At 39.3% G+C, this 27,190-nt stretch overlaps 1 long non-coding RNA gene across 8 annotated transcripts; it reads right to left on the reverse strand.

Moving 5' to 3' along the window:
- Window positions 1-273: 273 nt before the first annotated feature.
- Window positions 274-27,057, reverse strand: LOC140651120 (uncharacterized). 8 transcript variants are annotated; one of them, XR_012042281.1, is made up of 8 exons: window positions 26,951-27,057; window positions 25,027-25,189; window positions 24,893-24,944; window positions 22,270-22,433; window positions 9,238-9,389; window positions 8,088-8,144; window positions 3,236-3,361; window positions 274-1,313 (listed from the first exon to the last, which is right to left on the reverse strand). It is a non-coding gene; the product is annotated as an uncharacterized lncRNA (long non-coding RNA). The 8 variants fall into 8 exon arrangements; XR_012042273.1 differs by lacking the exon at window positions 8,088-8,144; XR_012042284.1 differs by lacking the exon at window positions 8,088-8,144 and having other exon boundaries at window positions 24,884-24,944.
- Between the last annotated feature and the right edge of the window lie 133 nt (window positions 27,058-27,190).

Consider the following 27,190-nt stretch of genomic DNA (forward strand, 5'->3'; position numbering starts at 1 on the left):
CTACAGAGGCTAGAGAAAAATGTCACTGGTCTGTGCGTAGGTGGGTCCAGCCTGGGCCAGTCCTCTGCTTGGCAAGGATGATACAGGCACTCCAGCTGGCTTTGCTCAGAGCCAGCACAGGGCTAAAAAGCTACTGCACTGGAGCTCTGTCTGAACCTTGTAATGTACTCACATTTCATTTTCTGAAAACAAATGAGCTAGGCACTGTCATCCAAGTTATGTGTTCAAGATAGTCTTCCTGTGCCATGAATACTTGTCATCTTCTATCTCGATTATTGCAACATCCTTTCCTCTGGCCTTGAAAGACACGATGTTGCCACTCTTATTGTTGAAAATACCTAGGTATGCCACACTTTCACAATTTCAAGGAACACTTTGTTTCTGTCAGTTGTATTGCCCTTTACATTTTTGAATCCTTCCCTCCGCAAACACCTGTAAAGCTCTTTATATTGAGGCTTAAAGTAAAGTTTGTTTGTTGCAAAAGTCTGTTGTGAACATTAGTCTGCCAAATCCACTGCTGAGCAGTCGTTAGAGTCTCACCGGTTCTTTGCGTTTTGCCAGCCACATCATCTGTTAACATCCCTCTTGCACTTTGATGGTAAGATCCCTGGGCCCGAAACGTCCTTTTTGTTTTGGGTTGTACCCTATCTAGCACATTTCACTTCCATTATTTGTAACCACTTCTGCAAGCCCGAACGGCTGTGTGGAAACCACAGCCTAATGCTGATACTCACAATGCAACAGAGGCTCTTTCGGTGTTGACCCCCTCAGACATGCTCCAGGAGCTAATGGATCCTAATATAAAGCTGTGTTCTTAAAAATGTTATTTATCATTTCTCCACTAGGCAAATTAGATCTAATCTTTTATAGTCTACAGTCACTTGAATCGATGTTCTTATGCTGTGATCCATGCTAGCTGAAGAAGCAAAAAGTTCATTCTTCTTACCACTCTTGCCTATTTCCTTCTGTTCTTATTAATTTGACAACTGGTTTTGGCTTAGCTAAGGCTAAAGCCTTCAACTGTAAAACACAGAATTGACAAAATATTCTCTGGTCTGTTAGAAGCATACAAAGGTGTACTAGCACCACTAGCAGGAATGGCATTCCCCATTCACATTTCTTATTTGTTTAGATAAGGAGAAGCCAGTTATTTCTTCCTTGCACACCGGTTTAGCGTAACAGTGTTTTGGTCCATGATTTGGGATGCTCCATGCTACTGCAGGAATGTCTTGCAGGAATTCATACCAGTGCTGTGTTTGGTCCAGTCTGGCACTCTCTGGTAGTCCCTTGAAAGCCAACATGTGCTACTGTCCCTGGAAAGTAAAGGTCAAATTTGAGCCAACACAATATTTTTTTCAATCTGTTTTAGTACTTTATGATTTTCTTCTCTGGCTCTAACAGAGAAAGAATTGCTAAAGGATGTCTGGTTTGGTAGGCTAAAGCACATACATGTCAATTATTGTTTTACTGCTTATTACATAAGCCTTTAATTACCACTGAGGGGACAGAACTGCATATGCAGCAATGCCAGTAAGCTGCAGGATTTATAGCCTAAAATCTTGATGCTAAAGACAGCTGATCACAGGGCTCCACCCTGAGAAACTGCATGGTTGTAAAAGCACCTCACTTTGTTTACAGGTCCACAGAGCCCACAGGAAGGGTTGCAATTGTAGTTAACTTGGGAACAATAAGATGTTGTGTAACAAGTACAATTCATCATGTCAAATTGGAAGAATGCAGGAAGGTAACACAATTTACAAGGTTTATCTCTATGACCCATTTATTATCTATTTAGCAAACAACATAACTTTTAAAGCCAACTTTCTCTCCCCAGTGTCTGATTTTATAATAGGTCATTCATCCCGAATGGCACCAAGCCAAGTGGTGCAGTTGATACTCTTGAGGGAAGGGATGCCATCTGGAGGGACCTTGATAGGCTTGAGGAGTCGGCCCAGGCAAAGCTCATGAAGTTCAACAAGGCCAAGTGCAAGGTCCTGCGCATGGGTTGGGGCAATCCCCAATATCAGGATAGGCTGGGGGATGAAGGGATTGAGAGCAGCCCTGAGGAGAAGGACTTGGGGGTACTGGTGGATGAAAAGCTGGACATGAGCTGGCAATATGCACTTGCAGCCCAGAAGGCTAACCGTATCCTGGGCTGCATCAAAAGAAGCGTGTCCAGCAGATCGAGGGAGGTGATTCTGCCCCTCTACTCTGCTCTCATGAGACCCCACCTGGAGTACTGCATCCAGCTCTCAGGCCCCCAGCACAAGAAAGACATGGACCTGTTAGAGTGGGTCCAGAGGAGGGCCACAAAGATGATCAGAGGGGTGGAGCACTTCTCCTGTGAAGAAAGGCTGAGAGAGTTGGGGTTGTTCAGCCTGGAGAAGAGAAGGCTCCAGGGAGACCTTATTGCGTCCTTTCCATACTTTTACAAGAAAGGTGGAAAGAGGCTTTTTACCAGGGCCTGTAGTGACAGGACAAGGGGCAATGGTTTTAAACATTAATAGGGTAGGTTTAGACTGGACATAAGGAAGAAATTTTTTATGATGAGGGTGGTGAGACACTGGAACAGGTTGCTCAGAGAAGTTGTGGATGCCCCATCCCTGGAAGCGTTCAAGGTCAGGTTGGACGGGGCTCTGAGCAACCTGATCTAGTGGAAGGTGTCCCTGCTCATGGCAGGGGGGTTGGACTAGATGACCTTTAAAGGTCCCTTCCAACCCAAACCATTCTATGAGTCTATGGTCTCTGTAAAAAGTACTTACTCCTAATAACTTTATGTTGTACTGAACAGGATCATTACATGATAATGTAGGCAATCAATTAAGGAACACTGCTAAGCAGGTACATCTTTTTAATCAACAGGAGAAGACAGGTATTCTGCAGCATGGCCTGCATTACCCAAATATTGATTTAAATCATTACAAACTTGAGCTGCCTCTCTTCCAAATCTTTTGGAGGTATACGTCTTCATTAGGACCCTGTAACTGATTTTTTCCAGTGAAAATCATGCATGCCCTTGTAGTACCCCGACAGAAGTAGAAAGTACTGTGTATCTAACCTTATCTGAGAGAGTGGAAGGTCTCAAATGGAAAAATATAAAATATCTGAACCAAAGTGAAAGCTGGATAATACCCATATAAGTGTGCTGGAAATCAAACGAGAATCATATTCCTCCATATTTTTGCCACTCTACTCAGTTCTGTGTTGCAAGTAAGAGGGAATCACAGATTTTTACCAAGAACTCTGAAAAACACAGCTTGTCACAGACATGTGATGGAGTTCTTCAGCTGCTGTGCCCTGTGCTCCAGGCTCAAGGACTCCTCCATGTCCCAAGGAACATCTGCAATGGTGCTCAGTCCCACTGAGGGCAAAGAAGAAAGTTCAAGATCAGTGAAGATGTTCCTAATATTGTCCTGTGAACACGTATGTGAGAGCCAGCTGTGGTCTTGTCCAAATGACATCTAGTACAGAACGGAAGTTTTGGAGTTAAACTCCTCATTGCTCAGGAGTTTAAAAGTGGAACCAAAATCAATGAAGAGTTTTTGCTTTGCATATTTTTTGCTGCCCATTGATAACTACAAAATACTTCTTTTCTTCCACAGAGAAAACACCCAATAAAGTTTTTAGACAGCTGCTTCGGAATTATCAAAAATTTTTATCTCACTGCATCGCAGGCAAATTGGAGTATTTACACATGAATCAAATTCTGTTCTCAGGTACACACACACAAGCCCCGTTAGAACAGTGTAAATACACACAAAGGCCAAATTTGGCAATTGAAATACTTTTGGAAAATGGAAACTAACTAACAAAGGTAATAGAACAGAGGAAAATAATTCATTTTAAATATCAAAATACTGACTAATGTTCTAATTCCTTTTCTACTTCTCAGCTAACAAAGGCTAAAGCATGAGTGGAATATTCTTGCTGCTGATGGAAAGAATGACATCACCTTCTCCAGAAAAATACCTGAACTATTTTATAGCATTTCTATGCTTTTATCATAAAAGTTTAAATTACAGTTATTATTGGAAATGATCTGGAAAAAAGCCGTTTTAAAGGCTTGTCAAAAAGGATTGATTGCAGCCCTTTATTCACTTGAGCCAAAAGGTAATTGAGAGAAAGTTGTTGGTATACTGGAGGGTGTGGGAATCGATCCAGAAGATACTTTGTTTTCTTGTGAAGGGAAATGTTGCATACTGCTCCTGAACCATGGAAGTGTACAGAATCCTTCCTTTCTTCCAAAGCTCCAACCTACCTCCATATTCTCTGCATAAACTACCTATTACTGTGAAAAATACTAAATAGGATTTGTTTCAAGCTGTTATAGCTGTGGCTCCCACCTACAGATATACACAGATTTATCGTTCTTTGTTTAGATCCTTATTCCTATTTTAATTCTTAGCCTGAACTGGAGCCCCTGAGGAGCTGTGAGACCCCCCTCTCATCCAACTGCATCCTTTTAAGAAGCATGAAAATTAAAATTAATTCTGTCTGACAGAATGATAATGCTATCTGGCAGTCTAAGTCTTTGGTCTAAGTTGATAAATTGTTGTAATTATTTGAAAAGGCCAGGAAGCACTGTTCTTTCTTTTGTTTTAAGAGACCAATACAGGAATCTGAGATTTCTTATCTTCTTGATGGCCTTTGGGTGGTACAGGGTGTGTAGGGGGGTGTATAAGAAATGTTTCCTCTGCTCTGGTAAGAATGCTTGCGTAGGTCTTTCCCTGCAGTGCTTGTAGGCAGAATTGCTGGTAACATCCAAAAGTGTCTCTCTTCTGCCCGCCCCTCAACTACATCAGTTGTTCTAATAAAAGAGTATATTTCTCTCTGCAAGCTATGCTTTGCTGACTTTCGAGTTCCTCAAAGGTCCAGAAAAATTGCTCTTTACCAGGCCCATATAGACCTTGCCTGGAGTATGCCCACGTGCTTTTTTGCAAACCCATGCATATGGACCAGTTCTCAAGAAGAGTTCTAAGAGATGGTAACTCTGGGTAGGCAGGCAATTTTTATAGTTCAGGTACCAAACTATTATCAAACTATGTATCATGTTCAATAGTAACATCCATCATATATACTAACTCTTATACTTACTGAGTATAAGAACAGTGAGATTTTTTTCAGGTTTATAACTCTGCCTGGAGGGTGTTTTACACAATTACAGGGCATGTGCATGCCACCAGCATGACACTATTGACAAATTTCAAGTGTGCGCTCAAATTTATGGCATAAAAGAGCTTCAGGGTGAAGGAATTGTTAACACAAAAATTTCTACCATCAGCACAGCATCTTTTCTCCTAACTCATTTTTAGTTGGAGCTCTAAGTTGAGCCATTTTTCTGGACCTTTTATTCCCAGAGTGCTTCTCCAAATGCTCTGCTTCAGCAGGCAGGGCTCTAATCCATATCAGAGCTCTTCTAGCTTATACCAGACAGTGTAGCCTTCAAAAGCTAAAGAATAAAGTAAGATTATTCTTCCATTTAAGATGGAGAGACATATTTTTATGCTACTGTTAGAAGAATACACCGTAAAACTACTAATCAACACTGCAGGTAAAAGAATAGGAAAGCATGGGGGTGGTGGGGGGAAATCACACAGACTACGGAGGCAGTAGAAACAAACAGTCCCTTTCCGAAGAGAACGCAAACCAAACCAGAAGCAAGATTCTCTGAAACAGAAGAGGAAAACCTGGAGAGTATATTTATAAGACTTAAAGTAATCAACTAATGAAATAATTTGAAAATAAAACAATCTCAGTATAGAAACCATTACACTGAAAAATATGATTTACTTCCTTCAGTCCTGGATATCCTTATTAACAACACAGGAAGTAAATAAAGATACAGATAATCACATTATCAACACAAATAAACACATATGAGAAGCACAGACCCATTATTTATCATGACACTTCAGACCAACTATTACCTAAGATATGCTTAGTTGGACTAACTAACCTGGCACATAAAAACAGATAAAGTATCTAGTACTTAGACAACCATGGAAGCATCTCTGTAAGCAGCAGCGATGGCCTTTATCATGTAAAATAAAATAAAATAAAATAGAAATTATCTGAACAGCAATGTTATCCAAGAAACTCAAATTACTTCTTCATTTCCAAGAATCAGTGGACATATTTTAAACTAAGGGAGGGCAGATTTAGACTGGATTTAAGAAAGAAATGTTTTGCATTGAGGGTGGTGAGGCACCAGAACAGGTTGCCCAGAGAGGTAGTGGAGGCCCCATCCCTGGAAACATTCAAGGTCAGGTTGGACAGGGCTTTGAGCAACCTGATCTAGTTGAAGATGTCCCTGCTCTTGCAGGGGGGTTGGACTAGATGACCTGTAAAGGTCCCTTCTAACCCAAAGCATTCTATGATTCTGTGATCTCTGTAGCCTCCCAATATTAATAACTTGAAAAACCATAAATAACACAGAAATCAGAATGTATATGCGAAGAATCTACATTATTTAAAAAAGTTTTTGACTCTCTATAGCTACCAGGATTACAACTCTAGCTGATACGCACTGAATCAGATGAAACATAAACCTAATTTATATTATTATTTTAAATAATTTTCAATTATTTTTTTCTTATCACTGAGGAAATGACACTGATGTGTCATTTCTGACTAAAAAGGTAATCATGCCTGTGATCACAGGTAGATTGAGCTGACTCAGAAGCTAGTGAAATGCCTAATCACCAATTACCAAAAAGTCCTCCTGCTCCCTTCTTGACATTTGGAAAGTTCTTCAACACTTTAATCAATTTTTGTCCTTGGGAACTTATCACCTAACAAATGTACCCTGAAACACAAACATTCACACCAGTCTTCTTGGAAGACATCTACTTTTTACCTGATACTCACAAGCTCACACTTTTTTCAGTACCTCTATAAGACTACAAATAATTGCAGTTAAAGATGGATCTTGAGGTCCATCTTCTTACAAGAGCAAGAGATGTTCTAAGACATAGCCACTATTTGCAAGATAGCAGAGTTACCGTATGAGGAAGAAGGATGCTCAGAAGGGCAAAGACATTTGGCTAAACTAAAAAAAATTTGGCACATTAAACTTCCTCTTTCTTGTGAGTATTGTCATTTTGAAGTCAAGTAGCATAAGATCACAGACCTGACTTTCCTGAAAGTCCATGTTGAAAAATTTATGATTTATACTCAAGACTTATTGTTTCATATTTTCATTCAAAACTATCCCACCATTTCAGTTTCAGCAGAAAAAAGCAACCCCACACAATACCTTTATCAGAACAAAATTAATTAAAAAAAGATAAGAGTATATGAAATAAAAAAATATATAGGTTTTCTCAATCTTAACAGTCTTTGGACACAGTCTCATCAGTCTTGTTATTGATTCATTATATAATTGGAAAGTTGATAGATGCATAAATTCATATTTTTATAACATCTACCTTTGCAAAGACAAAGATCCTGGCTGTAGGTTCTTTTAAAGTTGTGTTTGTGGATTTAAGGGAGAAGAAGGAAGGGGTTTTTTGTCTTTAAATGCCAGTGAATTGTCTCCTTGAAACTGGTTTAATTAATTCATGTGATTTAATTAACGATGTTACTTTCTGTGGTTAGTACTATATTTTAAAAGTACAATATAAACCTAAAGTAAATGCTTAGAAATGCAGGTGAACTTATCTTTCAGAGACTGAGATTCTGAATGATCAGATAAAAGATGGATTGAAGCAGTTTGTCTGAATAGAGTAATTTTCACTTTGATTGTTTTTCACCTGACTACTGTAGTAGAGATGATGACAGCTGGTATGGAGTTGTCTGAACCAGTGATACTAGAACACAAATACATGCCAGTACTTTGCATAAAATCTGCAAAGCAGAGCTATTTCTGCACTATGCCTTTTGACATCTCAGCATGCATGTTGACTTGAATTGACGTCCTCTCTTTTTGATTTTCTGGTATCAAAATAATAATGGAAAGCTAAGTACAGAATATAAAATCAGATACAGCTACCCAAAAAAGGGCAATGGTGAACAAAGAGAATCTTTTAATAACTGAAGTTAAATATTTAATTCTAGGAAACAATTATATTTAAGGAACTTCACTGTACCTGACTTCACAGTTGTTCAAAGGGATGCCAGTCATACTGGGGATAGTTCTGAATATACTGAAATGAAAATTCAAAGGCTGAGGAGTAACCTGATAAACATTTGTAATCCGTTTGTCTTGCCAGGTGGCAATGGCTGACTAATTTGGAGCACACCATTTTGTCGGATACATATTTAGAGCTGACTAGTCTACATGTCATTCTAAATACAATATGTAGAAATTGTAGATTTTGATGAAAGTGATACGTTTTCAAAAGATTGCACAAGGTTTTATTCAACCAGCTCATTTAGTCAGAACTATGAATCAAACTTCACTGCAATGCTTTGAAAAATCAACTACCTCCAAACTATCTCCAGACAGTTTAATGCAAATAGTTTTGTGAAAATCATGGCTCTGGAAGACATAATTCTAAATCACCTAAGAAATGAAAATTAGGACTAATCAATGTTTTGAAAAAGAACCTGAGTGAAAAGGAACCATTCAAACCAATTGTTTTTATGGTTTTAACTGTAAGAGCAAGTCAACAGGAAAAGATATTACATTGTTAACGGCAGATTCTTTGCCTTGATTAGGAAAGGAAATGCAATAATGAGACTTGAACTAATAACACATTCATACTAGATTTAGCTATAAGAAACTTCCTCCTCTGTCACAGTAGGATGGGTGCAAAATAAACCCATGAAGGGCTGGGACAGCAACTATAACAGAAACCAGGGAAGTATTGAGTTGAAATAAATATTCAGTCTAAAATGGACTTGTACAACATTTCATTCCTCTTGCTTTTTCTAGCAAATTTTGAGATGGTGACTAGAATTCTTAGGACAGAAGCTAATGTAATGCTATGTGTGTCTTTCACAGCCAGCAACCACTGGCTACTGAGAAAACATGTGTGACTTACTCACTACACCATGTGGTTGATAATCTCAGCATCATAAATTATTCTGGTTTTGGAAGGAAGTGTTTTGAAACACTGTGGGATAGAAGTGGGGAGAGAGAAATAGAGGAGTGTGCTATGGACTGTCTCGGTAACTAAGAAACACAACTATAGGCTTTACAGAAGCTGACAGCGCCCAACTACAAACAGGACAAGAGCAAGAGGGGATAAAAACCTACATCTTCCCTTTTTTACCAACACAAAACCCCATACTCACAATGCACTGCTTCAGAAGACAAGCAATGTTGTGTGCGGTTGATTAGAAGAAACACGCATAGCAGGGTCGACAGCAACATAGCTTGAAGGTGGGTTAAAACACACGAACTGTTCCTACGGAACTGAATCAATGCCAGCGTGGCTCTCTGAAAACTATCAGACAAAAAGCAACGTGAGTAACAACAAAATAAAACTGAAGAAAGACATTAATTCCTTTCACTCTCTGAAAACACTATGGCTACAAAGCATATGGGTATGTGTGCAGGTATGCATGTACAGCCAGGTGAAAAAACATTTACCTGAATCTCCAAATTCACTGGGTAATAATGATGTTAACACCTCACCCACTGCTTTACACCTCAGAGTGATGAAAGTATAAGGCAGCTAGACTTCTTTACCTTTGAAACGTAATTTGCTAATCCTAAAAATCTTCAAGTTTCTCCTTCCTGTGTTCTTTTTTCTGGTAATCTATTTAGCTGTACAGATAATATGATATATGAGAATAAACAATGCTTGCTGCACAGAAAGTGAAATACAGCCTAATGAAGGTGTTAGAGTATTGCCTCCTAAAATTAGTTTCAGATGTATGACTAAGTAGCTTGCTCTTTGGAAAGGCATAAACACCTGTGGGTAAAGCAGACTTAAAATGAAAGTCCTCACCATCACTCCCTATCCCTGTCCCACTTTCTGGACAGACACCAAAATGCTGTGTCTGGACCCAGGCTATGGAAGCCATTGGATTTCTAACCTCCTCTGATTTGTGGAGTTCATTGTTCAAAGCTCTAGATTTTTTTCAGACTTTTTTGTTTAGCACACACCTGGGTGCTGAACCCAATTGTTATCCAGTTGCTGAAAACAAAGTGCCTAGAGAGAGCTGAGAGGCCTTTGGGTAGCCAAGATGTCTGTCTGGGACAGGCAGATATGACACAGGGCCTCAGAAAAGACCCACAGCCTCTGAAGCAGCAGCTGGTAGCTAGGGTGGGTACCCTACAGCTGCTCTACATATAAAATAGACTAAATGCCTAGGTTTGGGCAACTGAATGTCACTCCTCACGTCTGATAACACTCTCTAGCAGGGAGACCTCAAGAGTTTTGTCACCTAAATCCTGGGATTCATGTCTTAGTAAAGGGAACTTCTAATCACTTAGACACATTTTGTCCCCTACTAGAAGTGCAATCAGCAGATCAAAGTGAGTGGTGCTAAGGCTCGTTACATCTCCATTACACGAGGCTCAGGAGGCTCACCCTGATCTAGATGGTGGGTAGTTTCCTAGGCCAAACATCTCCACTACATAGGAGGTTCAGTGCTCAGGGAAAAGTGATAGGCACAAACTGGAAGACCTTTTGGTGGTGTAGTCCACAAGTAAGTTAGGAACCTATCATCCCTGAAGACCACTGCAGAACTTCTGGAGCAATGTTTCTGATTTAGTTTCCTCCCAAACAGGATCTGTTTCATGGGTACACAACTGTCCTCAGAACTGAACTAATACACAGTAAATTGAGACAATTAAAGGATTTGCTTCAAAACTGCATTACTGCTCTGACCCAAGCTGCTAATGTAGACCCGGTTACACTGTACATTCAAACCTTAGATTTGGCACAGGGCCACTAGGCCAGACCACTTTTATAGTTTTATCAGCTTCACTGCTTGGTGAAATAGCTTCCATGGTTAGAAAGCATTATCTTTTAAAAAACCTCTCTTGCCTTTACTTGCCTTTGTACATCACCTGAGGAATTTCCAGGCTCCAAAACTCTATGGGCAACTGGCAAAAGTTATCTCCTTTATATCAAAGGGGTTAGAGCAACTCAGAGTTCATGGCCACTACCTGATCTTTCACAGTTTCATGACTGTGTTTCAAGTTCCTGCTACAGTACAAATATTCAAAAAAACAAACAGGTTTTCAGCAAAATGATTGCTGAATTATAATGGCCTTAAGTTGATTTAGATATATCTCAGTACCTTCAAGAGACAACAGCTAATGTAGAAACCGTTTGTTAACCACCCAATTAAAATATCCTGGTTTTTAACAGTTTTGCAATGCTGAACATATTATCATGCCTAAGTAAATCTCGTATTCACCCATCTGTGATTAAATCTACAGAGACACCCTCTACAGCATCAGTATTTGACTGTGTAACTTATCTCATGATTTGTTCTTCACTGATCCACCAATAATACAACACATACTGCTTATGTGTCCACTTCTACAAATGGTTTTCTACAGCCCCTTATATAAATACTACAAAATCTCTGATTCCTTTCATATCTATTTTTATTGAAAGACTAGTGAAATGGTAGTTCTATGAAATGATGTTCATCATTATCATGGTCTCAGAGTCAAAGATGCTGTTGCCATAAGGAGGTAGGTGCTAACATGCTAACACCTGTGCCTACTTTTAACCCCGTCCAGAAGACTCCCCTTTTTGGTTTAGGAATCCCGAAGCATTAGCTGGCAGGGTGTGTTCAGTCAAAAGTACTCCTAGGGTATCTTTGAAGTATTATCTTACCATCCATCCTCCTTTTCATGTGTTCCAGCTCACTGTATGGGAATTGCTTGGTCACTTATGTACAGTCTATCCAAACCACACCTACTACCCAGTGCTCCTGGGACATTGTTATTAATGACTCAATAAGCATTCAATCAATCTGACTAAAACCAAAAAGGTATCATGTTATTTCATTAAGAGCAGGTACACAGAATCCTCTCATGGCAGTTTTCCATGAGCAGAAATCCATGGGCGGATGCATCTTCTATGCAAAATTTCTGACTTATACAGGAGCATGGTAAGCACAGAAGCATTGTGTCACTTTAATTTGGTACTAGAAGAAGCTACTCTCATGCTGATGCAATAGCTAAACTGCATAAGCACATCAAATTTCAAATTTATTTCTACCAATGAATTTGGAAGGCATAATGTATTTTCCTCTTTAGCACATAATCTTTTGCTTTCCTTGGAGTCATCAATATTTGAAAGCTGATAGTAGAAGTAGAAAATCAGCCTGCAAACTAAATATCTTGTTTAGAGCAGGCTACTAGTGAATGATCAAATCCTACATGAGTTTTTGTAGCCTGGAATAGTTCAGAAGTAAACACTGTTGATTGTTTTAGGGCACTGCCTAGCACAAATACACAAAATAGCATGACCAACGCAGTCCCTAAGATGCAATCTCATTTGCTACTATTTGTTGCGGGGGGGGGGCAGATGAGGGGTGTGGGTGGAAATGGATGGCTTGGAATTCTGTTGACCCTTACGGCGCCTGAGGGAAGCTCTCTCAGACAGCTAGGTCCTTCCATCATGCTTTGAAATTCAGCCTATTTCTGAGAGGCCAAGAGCTTTAATCAAATAAACGAATGTTCAACAGATTATAAGATTTTTCTCTTGGATGCAGAATGATGCAACTTTAAGAATAGTTCCATGGCTCGTCAAAACATGTTTCAGTTACAGAAGCTTGCTTTATTTTCTTACAATATTCTAGGACATTCTGCATGAATGTTTTTTAATCATTATACTTCTTCATTCCTCAGGTTGCAGTGCAGTTGACCTTTCTATATGGTTGGGCACTAGTCTGAACTGCAGCAGTGCAGTTGCCATGAGAAGTCAGGGGGATGCTGCCTTTGGCACCCATAATTATTTTGAACAAATGTACAAAGTGCTGGGCCTAGCAACTTCGCAGTCTACAATCAACTTTTCTACCCTTTACTGGCATTATCATGTGTTAGCCCCTATAATGTCCCGAGTCCAGCTTAGAAAAAACATATATTAGAAACACCAAACTGGTGAAAAATGAATAATCAGGAAGGAAAGCAGTTTTTCCTCAGACTTTATGAACAGTTTTTAATTAATATGTATTAATTATGTATTAATCAATAGGTAGTATGTACTGTTTAAAGATATTAAAAGCTGCTTCTTACATAAAAATACAATTTTCAGTTACAGATTCTGTAGGGCCACAAAAATAAAAATACAATTTTTATTGTATAAAGATAAAAATACAATTTTCATATAAAAATACATAAAAATACAAATTTCAGTTACAGATTCTGTACAGATTCAGTTACAGTTCTGTAGGGCCACTAGAATAAAAACGGGAATATAAGAGATGATATTTCTGAAAATTCTAATGTGAAAAAACAATCATTCACTGCCTTCATATTAAAAAATGTAGCAAAGAGGAAGAGAAGTGCTGCACATCACTCAGTGCAAATGACTTTTATATTGAAGACTTGGGAAGAAATTAATCATTGCTGTAAGTGGGCAGAACACAGCTGGGAGTGGCTGAATTGTGTTTGCAACCAAGGCAAGCTGAACAGCACTCTGTGAAGCAGCTCAGCTGGATTCCTGAGCAGTGAGAGGCTGCTAACCATCAGCCTTTTAAAACACCGCAGTAGTAAAAGCCCACCAAATGGCTGCAAGAAAGTGTTTGGTCTCAGGCCCGGTGGGAATTTCCTCAGATTTCAAATAGTGGGGGCCATATGCCAAGATCCCTGCAGCTCTGCTTATCTCGAAAGTAAACAGCTGAATATATTTGGCACAGTTTTTACTACTGCTGCTCAAGCAGCTTTCATATGGGTTTGTATGGGCGCAGCTATCATAGCACTGGAATTAGGAAGAATCCTTTTTTAAATCAATATTCTTTTGCTAAATCTCCAGAAAGCGTGTATAGGGAAGACATGAATTGACAAAAAACCCCTTTAAAAATAGATAAACAAACACGCAGCATTTTTTACTCATCTCAAACAGAAATCCCCCCTCCAATCATCTACCTATACATAAGGGCAACACTTTTGAGTGTGGGATAGAGTAGGAAGTGCTCTTCAAACTTCATGAAGGACTATTTTTCTCCTTTTCCAGATTATAATTTTTCAATTACAATCTTAAGGTCAATGTTGCAGTTATTGTAATACACAGACTTTGCCTCCTAATACACTAATGCTACTATCAAAGTAGGTAGGTTCCAAAAATGCAGATTCACGTTAACAGCCCAGTGGTCACGCTGACATGAAAACACACCAGATTCAAATGTCATGCTAGAACTCTTTGGTCTTCAGCTGACTGGCACTTGGACATGCTGCAAATGATAACTGACTTGATCTTTAAGAAAGAGATTACCAAAACAATACAGCACTGAGAAGTACTAACTCATCTACTCCCAACAGCTGTTTTGCTGGCAGACTCCAGGGAGACCTCTTATCATAATCTCATAATGAGGTATTAATAGCAACCTCAGAGGAAACTGCTTGCTTTTTCTCAAAGATGAATTACCGGTAACTGTAAAACTCTGTTTATTGCAATGTACTGGATGGAAATGCTGGTGACAAGGAAGGCATTCCCCGGATCCTCCTCTGCAGGTCGGAAGACACTCCTGAGCTACGTGCTTCCTTCCGATAGGAAAAATTGTACACTGAAAGTCCAATACTTGGTCAACAGAAAACTAAAACCAAGACAGTGGGCTTTGATGATACTTTTATATGAGGGATAGTAAGAAGAATTTTGGGTTTTGCCTGCTTAGATGAGAAAAAGCATTGATCCTGTAGGAAATAATAGTGAGAGCCACTTACATAGTGATGCTACAATGAGTTCATTTTATTGCATAATAAAGGACAAATGAAGTAGACTAGTTGGAACAGAAAAGGACCAAATCAGGAAGCCCAGTCCTCTCTCAAAAGCACACAACGCTATTCTTTCTTGAGGCTGCTATAGTAGTTCTCAGAATATTTCAAAGAAAAAAAGGTCTTTGTTCAAGGTTACAGTCCTTAGAATCCATAATATCTGTATCTGGACTGTTTATAAAAATCAGTGTTTCTCAGAGCAGCATGAAACCTTACCACCTAGGTTCAGCTTCTCCCAGGCATTGTGCATGTGTATATTGAGGCTTACCTGCCAGGGAAAAATCTATAGCAATGCACGTTAGATAAGCAGGTGGCAACAGAAAAAAAGGCTGCATGGAAGAATAAACATTCAGAGAACCACAGATGCCTATTGCTGGCTGATTTCTCTAGGACTCCTAGGCCTACAAAAGAACTCTCAGATATTGATCCTTTTTCCTTGGTATGAAAGAGATGAACAACCCCACTGAAGTTTGCAGGAGCTGACGGATGCTATGAAAGGCTTTTCACAACAGCACTGACGAAGTTGCTTGCCTGTTTCTTCCGACAGAGGAAAAGATCATATGGCTTCACTGTTGAAAGAAACAAAATAGCAAACAAATACTGAGCAATTCTTTTAAGGTGAAATAAGTATTCAGGCTGCTCTTGCCTTCCAGATGTAAAGAACTCCATTGTTTCCATATGAAAAGCAGGTTCTACATTGTTTAGGTTTGAAGAAAATAAGATGAAGCAACATTTTTGTCAATAATTCTGAAGCTCTTACAAACCAAATGTTATAATCAACGTTTCAAAAGTGGTATACAACAACTAAATTATGGACGTGAATTCTTCAAGAATTTCAGCACCCCAGAACACAAGGAAGAACCAGGGAGTATTTTTGACAAATTAACCTGAACAAGTACAATAGAAATGATTTGACATTGTTAAGCTTGCCTTCTGTCAAGGTAAATATCTGTTTACTGTGATAACACCAGTGAGCAACTTCTCTCTATTAAAACAATTCAAATTAATGCAAAACTGCACTAGGTACTGAGTTTTTATCAACCAGAGTATAAACATACAACGTAAAAAGTGATATTTACAGCTACATATCATGAAAAGATACTGACTCCTCCCTTTTTCCTCTTCCTTATTTCTTAAGATTATTGGAGTTATTATTTTCCTCTTCAATTAAAAAAGAAAAAACCTTCACAAAATAATTCTTTGCCTTTGGGCATATAAATCCTCAAATTGGGTTACTTAGGACTTAAGCCAACAGGAGGGTTAAATGAAGCTGCAATATCTAGCAAGGCAGGGTTTTCCCCTCACATGACAGGCTGTTCATACGGAGCTGCAGGACTTCCATATGGCCTTCCTGCTAAAGCCACCTCTGACTGCATGAAGAGGATACAAAAAGTCTAAATGGTTTGGCCAGCCCTTTTTTTTTAATCCACTTCACTCACCAGTTGCATAATCCTTGATCGTTGTATCCTAGTGATATTACCCAAAGCAATGTTGGTTTAGCACCCTGAACAACCCTAATCTCTTCTGAGACTTGTTTCTCAGTGGAGAGCTGCGCTTGTTTCTATGGAGAGCCCTTTAGCTCTAGCTGTCCTGCCTTTCCCAGCACATCGGCCCAGAGGCAGGCGGCTGTCCTGGTTTGTCTCAGCTGGAGACATTGTCTCACCCCTGTTTGTCTCAGCATTGAGGCAGACAGGGGTGACAGCACTGGCACTGCAGCCTGGCACGAGGCTGGCTGGGGTGAATGGCAGCACTGCAGCACAACACCCTTTCGCAGGGAAGCTCCCCTGGGGCTGCCAGCCCTTGCACCCCGCGCAGCGCAGCGCTCCCAGGGCTGGGCAGTCGTACGGAATAAATGCTAGACTAGTCTGGTGTCGGCAGCAGGAAAAAGGCTAAAACCTTTTCCTCCCTTCCCCACTGAATTAATTGTTGGTATGTGAAGTACTTCCTTCACAAAGAGAGAATACTACTGAAATGGCTAAAAGGCTGAAGCCTAACGTGGGCAGAAGGTGCAATTTTTCGTGTTATCTGAGGTTGGCAGACACGCATTTACAGATGAAACAGCTCAGTTTCCTAGGCAGAGAGACAAATCAAGTCTCTAGAGCTTCATACCATGGGAAATGCTTTGCAAAGTGTTCCAAGTAGCCCTTTATCAAATAACACCGTGGGTTTGAGCCAGCAGCTCCTTATCAAAGTATAGATCCTTTCCTGGCATTACAACATCTTGTTGAGATGATGACATAATGTTTCCAGTGGAGCCAAGGGCACCTCAGCCCCTCTCCAGACACGCTTGAGCACACTGAAAAGAGCAACGAGATGCAGAGTGCTGATGAACAGTCCTTTGCCTTCAAGAAAGAATCTGAATGCAAACAAGGATTTATTACCATAAATGCTTCTTTCACATTTTGAGACAAGTGAAAACAAAAGCACATAAGCTTCAAGCTTCAACCCATCTTATAAAATACAACAGAAGATTTCCTAAGCTAAGTTAGATACTGAAAGGTTAACAAACAGCAAGGGTGCTATAGAAAACATCATGGCCAAACCCAAAGCCTACTGAAGGCAGTTTTATCCTAGATCCATCATTTCTAAGCACTAGATGAAACCTGACTGCTATTTCTCTACCATAATAATTTTCTCATTAATTTTACTGGTTTTGAGCATACTGCCAACTATTAGCACTGAAATAAAGCGAACATTTTCTTCTATTGTGTGGTGTGTAACAGACAGAAAATTGGAAAACTATAAAGAACTTGTATAGCTGCTGCTGTGGTGATTTATTCCTTCACTGCTCCCATATGTTCACACTTCAACTGGCTAATTATTTAAGAGCTATGAAGAAATTGCCTGAGTTACTTTTTCCTGGGGAAAAGGCCCCAGTTCAGACCTCCTCTCATGAGGCATGTTACCGAAGGAGCCAACCCTCCTGGCTTCTCAGTGAAGAGAGACAGAGCACATTTCCAGACCGCACGTTAGATCTTAGCCAGACTAAAAACTATGCAGAGGTGGCCCTCCTTCTTCACCTACACAAACACAGGAAAGCTCATTTTCAGATACAGCAATTTAAATAAATTTGTTCCATTAAATTTCCTCTTGCTACCAAGAAAAAAAAATCACTATTTTTGGTGATACTCCAACAAAACCACATTTTAATTTGATTTCTATATAAGACTAAGCATCTGTACCTAATGTGCACTCACATATGTGTGTGTATATATATATATGCTATGCCTAAAACAATGTAATGTAACTGATTCTCTATTGTACAGAATTTAAGTAGTACAAGTCAAAAGAGACATGAATAATAAGAACAAATTCAGAAGGGAATAACTTTGAGAGCAATTCGTAGGTCGTACAGCCCAAGGGACTGTTATGATCATCTCCTCTGATTTTCTGCACAAAGAACATAGATTTTTCACGCAGTAAAAACCTCAATCAAGCCCAATGAATTGTCGCTGAAGTACAGCATATTTTTCAGCAAGACATTCTGTCTTGATTTAAAGAACTAAATTTATGGAGAAGCTCCTCCATCCTCTACCCAATGCTGCAATTGCTTATTTTCACTCTTTAGATAGTATTTCCCCTGAACTTCTTCTAGTATTAATTTTCAACCATTGAATCATGTTATGACTCTGCTACATTCTTTAGTAGTGATGGTCATTATCATTATTTGCAACTCTTAATTTTTGCCACCTACAAATGCAAGGCACCAGTGATTTTGAATTTTTAGAGCATTAGTAAGAATGTTGGCTACCATTATCTGAGAACTGGTACAAACAGAAGGCTACCACATACAAATTAATTTAAATCATAGGCAATAAAGATGGTATGGGATCAGCTTGATATTAATAATTCTAGTATTATTATTAATGTGGGAACAAGAATACAGTATGACATGAGCCATGAATTTAAAGTTTTTGTCATGCAGTACTTATAAAACCTTTTTTTCAGTACCAAATAAATTCTTGGCTTTTTTTTCTTTTTCTTTCTTTTTTTTTTTTGTAAAAACCCAAAGGTTTGCCTGGTAGAAACCTATCCGTTCTTCCCTCGGCTACATTAGCTAGTCTAATATAAAATACTACCTCCTTGTACAAATCTTTCCTCTCACAAAGCCAAAAAGGAGAAAACAGAGAAGTTTTCAAGCTTCATTAGTATTTCAATATTGTTCCTGTTCTGCAGCCCATGGCTGATTTTCAGAGTTAGAGAGTTTTTTGAAAAATGATGCATAACGTATTTATTTCCTCTGGCTACTTGTGAAATCTTGTTTTAATGACCATGCATACTAGAATTATTGCCACTATACTTCAGGATTTCAGTAGAAGAGATTAATCCTTTGAGCTCTTTCTACTTAAAAAGGCTTTAACTTCCGAGGAGCTGCCTGTGATTGCCTTATCATTTTCTCTTCAAAATTCAGGGACTCTCTGGTGGTTTTACGTCAGTATTCTTAGTTCATTTCTTGCACTAAGATTGCCAGTCCTGAAACAACTGTCAAGACCATTCAAGCGAAATAGCAAATTTTCATTTCAAGGTTTAGAAGCTAAGCTGTTCTTTCTTTTATTACTTTACAACATGATGCTACATGCTGTGTTATACAAGAAAGTGATATGAATAGCAAAATACTTGATTCTCACTTTTTAGTCTGAGTTTTCTTTTTTCCACTTAGTTGAAAAAGTTGTACTATTCCTACCCCTTTCTCAAAAGTAACAAGGTCTAAAAAGAACAAAACTATGCAGATTTATTATTTTTTTCCAATTCCACCAAAATTCTTAAAGTTGGGAAAACATTTATCATCTTCAGCTAACGAGTACTTTGTAAATCCAATTCACTAACAGACTATACCTCTTGGATAAGGAGCAGCAATGCTTTAAAGCAAATGTATAAAATACTTTGTTACCTTTATCATATCTTTTCACCCAAATATCTGGAGTTACTCTCATTTTCTTTGCAATATAACTTTGCTTATGTCTCCTTCACCAAGCTCTCAGCCCCTCTGTTGCTAAATCATAAGCCTTCCCACCACTCTCACTAGTAAAATGGGTGGCTCAGCCAACAGCATTACCGCAGGAGCACTCTAACTCTTTTCTACTGAAAGTCATGCTGGAAGGATCCTGTTACTAGAACTCCAACTGCAATATCCTCATTATACTCATCATACTTGTTTACATTTGCTCTCATTCAAACAAGAGCATACACAAACCACAAAAACAGTAACAAAAAATTCAAGTAATAAAGAACAGTTAATGAGACCTGATATAGACATACCTCTAAAGTAGCAAATTCTATTCCTCTTTAAGAAAAAGAAAACATAATTTAGATACAACTCACTTGACTTGAATAATAACTATAACGTATTATACTGAAGATATTTTCGGAAATGATATCTATGCAACACACTGCAAGGCCAACTGTGAATTTATATTCTATCCTTTATTTGTCATTCACCTGACACTACCTGAACTCACTCTACCACTAATCCTTTTCTACAGAAATTATATTAATAGGATTTCAATACTGAAAATATGTGGAACACTAAAAAAGAAAGGAAGGCAGCTGTTTTCAGTTTAAGTGTACATTTCAACTGCTATGCAGAGAAACTCAGAAAAGGATTAAAAAGCAAACAGTGAAACTTAATTACCTTCTAATATACATTTGGATCAAAGATAAATTAATTGAGAGAGAAATGGGGTTGAATAGCATGGTAAAGGCTTTGCTATCCTCAAGAAACACCAACAAAAACTAATCCCTCACACAGACCCAAATGACATGAAAAAGGCACTAACAGTGGCTTTGAGGCATGAAATGAGAAGTCAGTGGTAGACTTAAATTAGGTATAGAGATCCAAGGAGAAACCACAAAAGGAATTTCAAAAAGCAATGGTGATGGAGCTGGATGGTCAAAGACAAGACTAGAGGAAAAAAAAAACCAAACCCAACCAAACCCCGCAGCAGTCAGTCATGAAGGTTGTCAGAGAACAAATGTATGCTCTCAAGATATACTGTAGATGCCAATTAACACACAGCTTGATGAGTTCTAACACTTGAAAATATCTGCTGAAGATAATCCATCAAAATTTCTCTGTAGTATCATGTCTCCATTCTTCTTGCATACATGGGAGGAGTTAAAGATTCACTTCTAAATAGCATTTTTTGACCAAAAATCGCAAGGGGCCAAGGACATGACTGATGCCAGTGGCATGCCAAATGCAATGTCTCCATGCTGAATACATCTCCTGAGAAACTTTGTTTAGAACAATGGATCAAACAGGAGGAGAAACACAGACTGGCCAGGGAATGAACTAAAGGGAACATGTCTTTTATAGACTTTTATAGGTCTGGAGGTTTCCAACACTGAAGAAGTCTCAAAGATCTACACACAAATTCATCAGAGGTTGTTATAAACCACAGGTCAGAGAAGGTCAGTATCAGCAGTCACAGCAGCAGCAGGATAACCAAAAAGTAAATAATGCTGAGAAATACTTCTCACGATGCCTGGTGCATTTCCTGAAATTTGAGACGAAGTAGTCCATTAGAACCAAAATGACCAAAACTGAGAGGCTGAACTAAAGCACCTAAATCTGCTGTTCAATTCATTCTTAGAGTTACAAGACACTTTGTTTCAGGTACTTTCTCTGAAAAATTCAGTAATACAAACTTTGAAAAGAAGAAAAAAAGTGAGACCACTTAGCAAGATGAGTATGGCTGTTCTAAAAAGAAACTTAAAGGAACTGAGAGCCCTACTCACTCTCATATTACAGGCCCAAATCTGGTTTTGCACTCCGGTTAGTAACAAATGATACTTTAAAAAAAAAAAAGCCAATTTGTAGATTCAGAAGAAAAGCTCCAGACGCCCATCTTTTACATTATGCCCTATTTCATGTCCAGTTTTGAGATTAAAGCAACAGTAGACAGTTTTGTTATTTGTTATGACTTTGAAAAATGAAGTGGTTCTGTGTCTGTTCCAAGGAATTGCCTACTCTTACTGACTTTAGAGAAATGGTACTGCCTACTCCCTCATCAAGCCACAGTACTAAGCAGGTCTTCCGGCATCTAAAAAGCTCTCCCAATAACTTGAGAGAATCTTTTAGCCTCAGGAAAAATCGACTAATGCTACAATGATTTTGCTTTTCACCTTGTTCTGATAGCAAGTTAAATGCAAAGTTTAGAAACTGATTTGAATTCTATAATTTAAAGAAAAGAAATTTCTATCAGCAATGAACAGAAGAGAACTATCATGGCTTAGAGCCAAATATGCATTGATTTATTCCTCTGTTTGAAGTTCTGTCATGCTGTAATGCTATGTTTAAACCTTCACTGTACATACCGGAGGCATAATAACGTGAAATTTCAAGGAACTAGAACTATGCTGGAAAGAGGACTTGGTGCTTTTGCCAACTTCTCTGTCTTCTACCCAAGACTTCCACTTACAAAGCATCCTTCCTCCTCTGACTCATTTAAGCCTCAACTGCATATTGCATCAGACTTCAGGAAAGAGCAGTTTCATCCACCGGACTGCCAGTGAGCAAGTGCTCCTTGGACAGAGTGCTGTTCCAGGCTACGCCCAACAGACGGTGTCAGATTATCAGTTGATGCTGTGACACAGACAAAAATAAAATGAAAAAACTTCACCTAAAAATGCATGAAATGCAAACATGAGCACTATTACTAATATTTTAGGGAATGACAGCTTTTCAAAACTACCCACGTCGATCACTCTTCTAGAAGGAGAAACAAGAGACAAAGACATTTACTCAGAGACAGCACGTATTTACTTATGCTCTTTTCCATTTCACAGTCTTCTTTCACTCTTACTGAATACAGAGTGTGAGTGTGCACAATTCCATACATGTGCACTACCAGCGTAAGCGTATTTTGGCAAGTCTGCTCTTATTTGCAAAATCTTGTTCAATTCATGGGGCCACTTATAGAGCACCACTGGGACCCACTTCCTTTCTTTGTAAGGGAGTGCCACTTACAGAGGAAAAGTTACAAAATGCTGTGATGACTGCCTGTCTGCAGTGATGACTCCTTCTGGGCATTATTCTCTCATGTTGATTCCTTCCTCCTTTTTTCCTCTCCAATTTTCTGGAGAAGAATTGCACTGCACTGAAAGGGCTGTTGTGACTATGCGTTTTGCTGGACCATGTCTAACCTCTTTCCATCTAGCTATTGGCTATCCCTCTTCTTTAACATCCCTTTGTTCTTTCTTCCATGGTTCTACATGACTACTTCTCCCACTTATATTACCTTGCCCTGTATCTTTCTGTCACGAAGTACTCTACCCTCTGAGATTGTTGTCTTCCCTAGTATAAGTGGCTCGCTCTGTTCTTACTACCCTTTTCTTTTTGTGCAGAATGCTGGTTTTGGGTTAGCTTGCTTGGCAACTTCACTCCCTTTGCTCAATTTATTTTGAAGAACTGCTTCTTCCATGATATTTACAATAAAGTAGATGGATACAATGGCTCGGTAGAATGGCATGTGCATGGACCAAACAGAAACAGTGATCAGCCACCATAGAAAGCCCTGAGTGCTACATTCGGAAGCACTTCTACCAGCTTGTTCAAGTGGTAAAAATGTGCAGAAACTAATGCTTCACATGGAAGTGGCTCATTGGAATTCAGTTCAAATGTTTTTTCCTTCTTGATTAAAGCAAACAAAAAAATGCATATAGAGAAATGTAGTCTTGTTAGCTGTAGAATAAGTCAGTTTAAACCACACCTTGCAGTTGCATCTACATTACAGTGTGTTGCTGACACAGTCATGTAAGGATAAGCATGAAAAAGCACACTCCCTAGCTTACACAACTTTATCAGCAAATTATCCTGGTGTGAGTGTAGCTAAGTTAGCAAGGGAGTGCTGTTGTCAGCTTAGTTAATTTTGTTTAGCATCAATCTATACTTCCCCGTGCATCATCAGAAAAGCTTCTTTTCCCAAAATACACTGCACCTCCACAGAAAAGTCTACCTGTAAAACTGTACCAGCACAGCTATATTAGCAGAAGCTCTCTAGAACGCATGAGCTGAAAAACAATTTGGTGTGACTGAATGTCCGCTGAAACACGTGCACATATACCTCACCAGCTAGCATATATAGCTCACCAGCTATCACACTAAACAAACATCTCCACGTCTACTTTGTTCAAAATATTGCTAGCACAAACTACAACACTCCTAATTTTGATCAGCCAAGAACATGGCTAATTTTCTACATTTTAGAACATACAGAAACTCCCTAGGCATCCTCAATAACATTTACCAACTGTATGCAGTGATTTGATTCTGAAAAATGCCCAAGAAAAATAAATGCAAAGAAAAAAAGAAAAAAGAAAAAAGAAAAGCCCACAACCCACAAACCTCTCGTTAGCTCAGTACATTATTTGCCCATGCTGGCAACAGACCTCTTCCTAACTATGAATTCTTGCATACAACTTTGCATAAAACAAAACAAATACTGCAGTAGGCCTTTTAATATTTCTTCTTGCTCTGAAGTAACAAAAATTCCCATGCAAGTGGTAACGGAGATATTACCGCAAGTTTATACTGCAATCCCAGTAGGGCAGGCCTTAGTTAATATAGCTGCACGCACTTTGAAATAGCTAGTTTGCATGTTTGAAGCCGTGTAACTACAGTTAAGCACAACTTGACATTAACCAATTTCCCAAGTGCTTATTTAGATTCTTGGGAGTGTTTGAAGACTATGCTAATCAGCTGCAGTAGGCGAGTCCCAGTGGTGACTGCAGTGTTGTTATACTCCTTGAATGACGGCACCTGAACACTGGCAGATCTCCTTCTCAAACACAATAAAGAGGTTGACAGCGGAATCTGTGTATGCCCTCAGCTACCTGTGTCACGTTTCTGTAACCAAAAAAGCTAAACAGGAACCCTGCTAAAATACATGTTCAGACCACCTTCTCCTTCCAAGTACTGTGTAGCTGTGAACTTACCTTCTTATGATACTCTATTAATACAATTTTGTAAGTCCTTTTCAAGGACACACTCTTTGTGGTCGGATCACCTTAAGTGATGGGCATAAAGAATTGTACCTAAACTACCTGATGGGGTCTTGAAAGGTTCCTCCTTCCAAATCCTTTCCATCTCCAGAACCTGTTGCAGAGATAAAGTAAAAGACAGAATAAAGAAAAAAATATAAAAGTGAATGGGAAAGGAATGAAAATAGTGTCCTTGCCTTCTTTAAAGTCCACAAGAGAGAGGGCCCAGTCCAGCTCCGGATGACTTCAGTCCCAGGGTCTGAACTGGCAGCAGCTCTCCACAGTAGCACTGACAGAGACTTTGTGACTGTGTACTTTCAGTTCTTCTTGATACAAATGCATCCCCATTTGCAGGTCAGACTTATTCATGTGAACAAATAAACGCTACAGTTATTTGTTTCCGGTATAAAATTCTACACCACACTAAAAATTTAAGCACAACGTAACATATACTGAATATAATGAAAATGAAATAATACAGTTAACTTTGTACTGACTTCATTATGTAATTCAATAAAACCTCCACTTCTAAAATGAACCAGAAATTCCACATGGCTGCACCAGACTGACACAAAAGTTAACTGGCGTTACTTCAGGATTCAGGTCAACTTTTACAAGGATGACAGATGGCTTAGGCTATCTAGGCTGACACTAATTAAGTTTCCCTTTGACAAATATCAACAGTGAACAAATAAAAAGAACATAAGTATAGTTTCAACATCCACATTAATGCTAATGATAGAATGTATCTTTTATGGATTTATCACTTTTTTGACTGTCACAACCAAAAGTACCTCTTTTTTGTATTCTAACAGCAACAGGTCTAATTTAAATTTATCTAGCTAAGACCAAGCACAGTTCCACTCATGACATTGCAGGTTTCATTTTCACTTTAGCTAATAGGCGTAGTTCATATTACATTATGTTTCCTGTGTGTTCTATTAAAACTGCTGATACTCAAGGTCATGAGGCATTACAAAAAGCTTACAGGTCCAGAATCTGTAAGAGGGATCCTATTTAAAGGACACAAGTAGAGAAGAGGATACTACCCAAGCATATTTATCTATAAGTAGCATTGAAATTACTGGGACATGCAGCTTTCACTTGTGAGCCGTGATCTAGCAAGATCTGCGAAACATTTTATTTTTGCCCGTTCTTAGAAGGTAACTGCTAAAGTAAATCCCAAAGCAGGCAGAAAACGTCATTATTTGTTATTCTTAATAAATAACTTACACATGAAATACATACTAAAGAACAAATGTTGCATTGCAGTTCAGGTCTTGTACTACATGCCAGGTTTTGAGTTACTTATGGCAGAATGTTCCCTGAACAATCTTTGACATATTAAATTAGTCTTGCATTACGATACAGCAAAAAACTCTGTAAGCCAGCATTGTTTTCTCAGGAGCCATGCTCCAAAGAGTAACATAAAACCATGCCTATTTTCTTTGCAGAAGTGATGTATCCTTGGATCAAATTGCTGAGATCTCTTCAAATACGTATAAAGACCCTCAATCTTGTATCATCTCAAAGCAAATAAACGAAGTGGATACAATGACTGGATGAGTCCAATCATCAGGAGAACTTTAAAGCTGAAAAATATTACCCCCCCCGTAACTGGGTAAAGAATTGTAAATAATTGGAAGAAAATAAAATGGAAAAAACTCTGATGTATTTTGTTATAAAACAGTTTTAGATCTAATTTGATTGAAATCTGCCCTCTTATATTCAACTAACGTCTCCTTCCACTGACATGACACGTTTTGCGTTTCTTCCGAATTACTCTTTACAGTTAAATCAAAAAGGTTTAAAGCCTGAAAACATCATACCCGGAGTATCAAGAAATAAAGGCTGACTTTGTGGGAGTATTTTAGTTAATCACAGAGAGGAACCAGAGTGGGTCTCTATACCATTACAGGCTGGCACCTTACACACCACGACAAGGCCAGGGAAGGGAAAGAGAAGGGAAAGGGAAGGGGAAGGGGAAGGGGAAGAGGAAGGGAGAGGCTCCCTGGCACCGGCGACCTCAGCCTGGGTTTACACAGCCGCAACAGGGGCCGGCCGAGGCACCGCCGCTGCCAGCTGCTTCCTCGCTGCCTCTCTGCCCACCCCTGCTCCGACCTGCCCAAGCAGCCGAGGCCGGACGCAAGCCCCGCGGCACTGCCGCCATGACGGGAGAAACGAACCGAGCCGAGCCGAGCTGAGCCGCCACCGCGGCGGGCTCTGCCCCCAGGTCCCTCCCCACCCACCGCCCAACACTCCCTCGCTGCGATTGGCCCAATCTGACCCACCCGGCAGCACCCTCACTCCTGGTTGGCTGGAACCTCGAGCTGCCTTGGGGGGCGAATGAGGAGCGGGGTT

This window comes from Ciconia boyciana, chromosome 1 (genome assembly GCF_034638445.1).
Source record: "Ciconia boyciana chromosome 1, ASM3463844v1, whole genome shotgun sequence".
NCBI lineage: Eukaryota > Metazoa > Chordata > Aves > Ciconiiformes > Ciconiidae > Ciconia > Ciconia boyciana.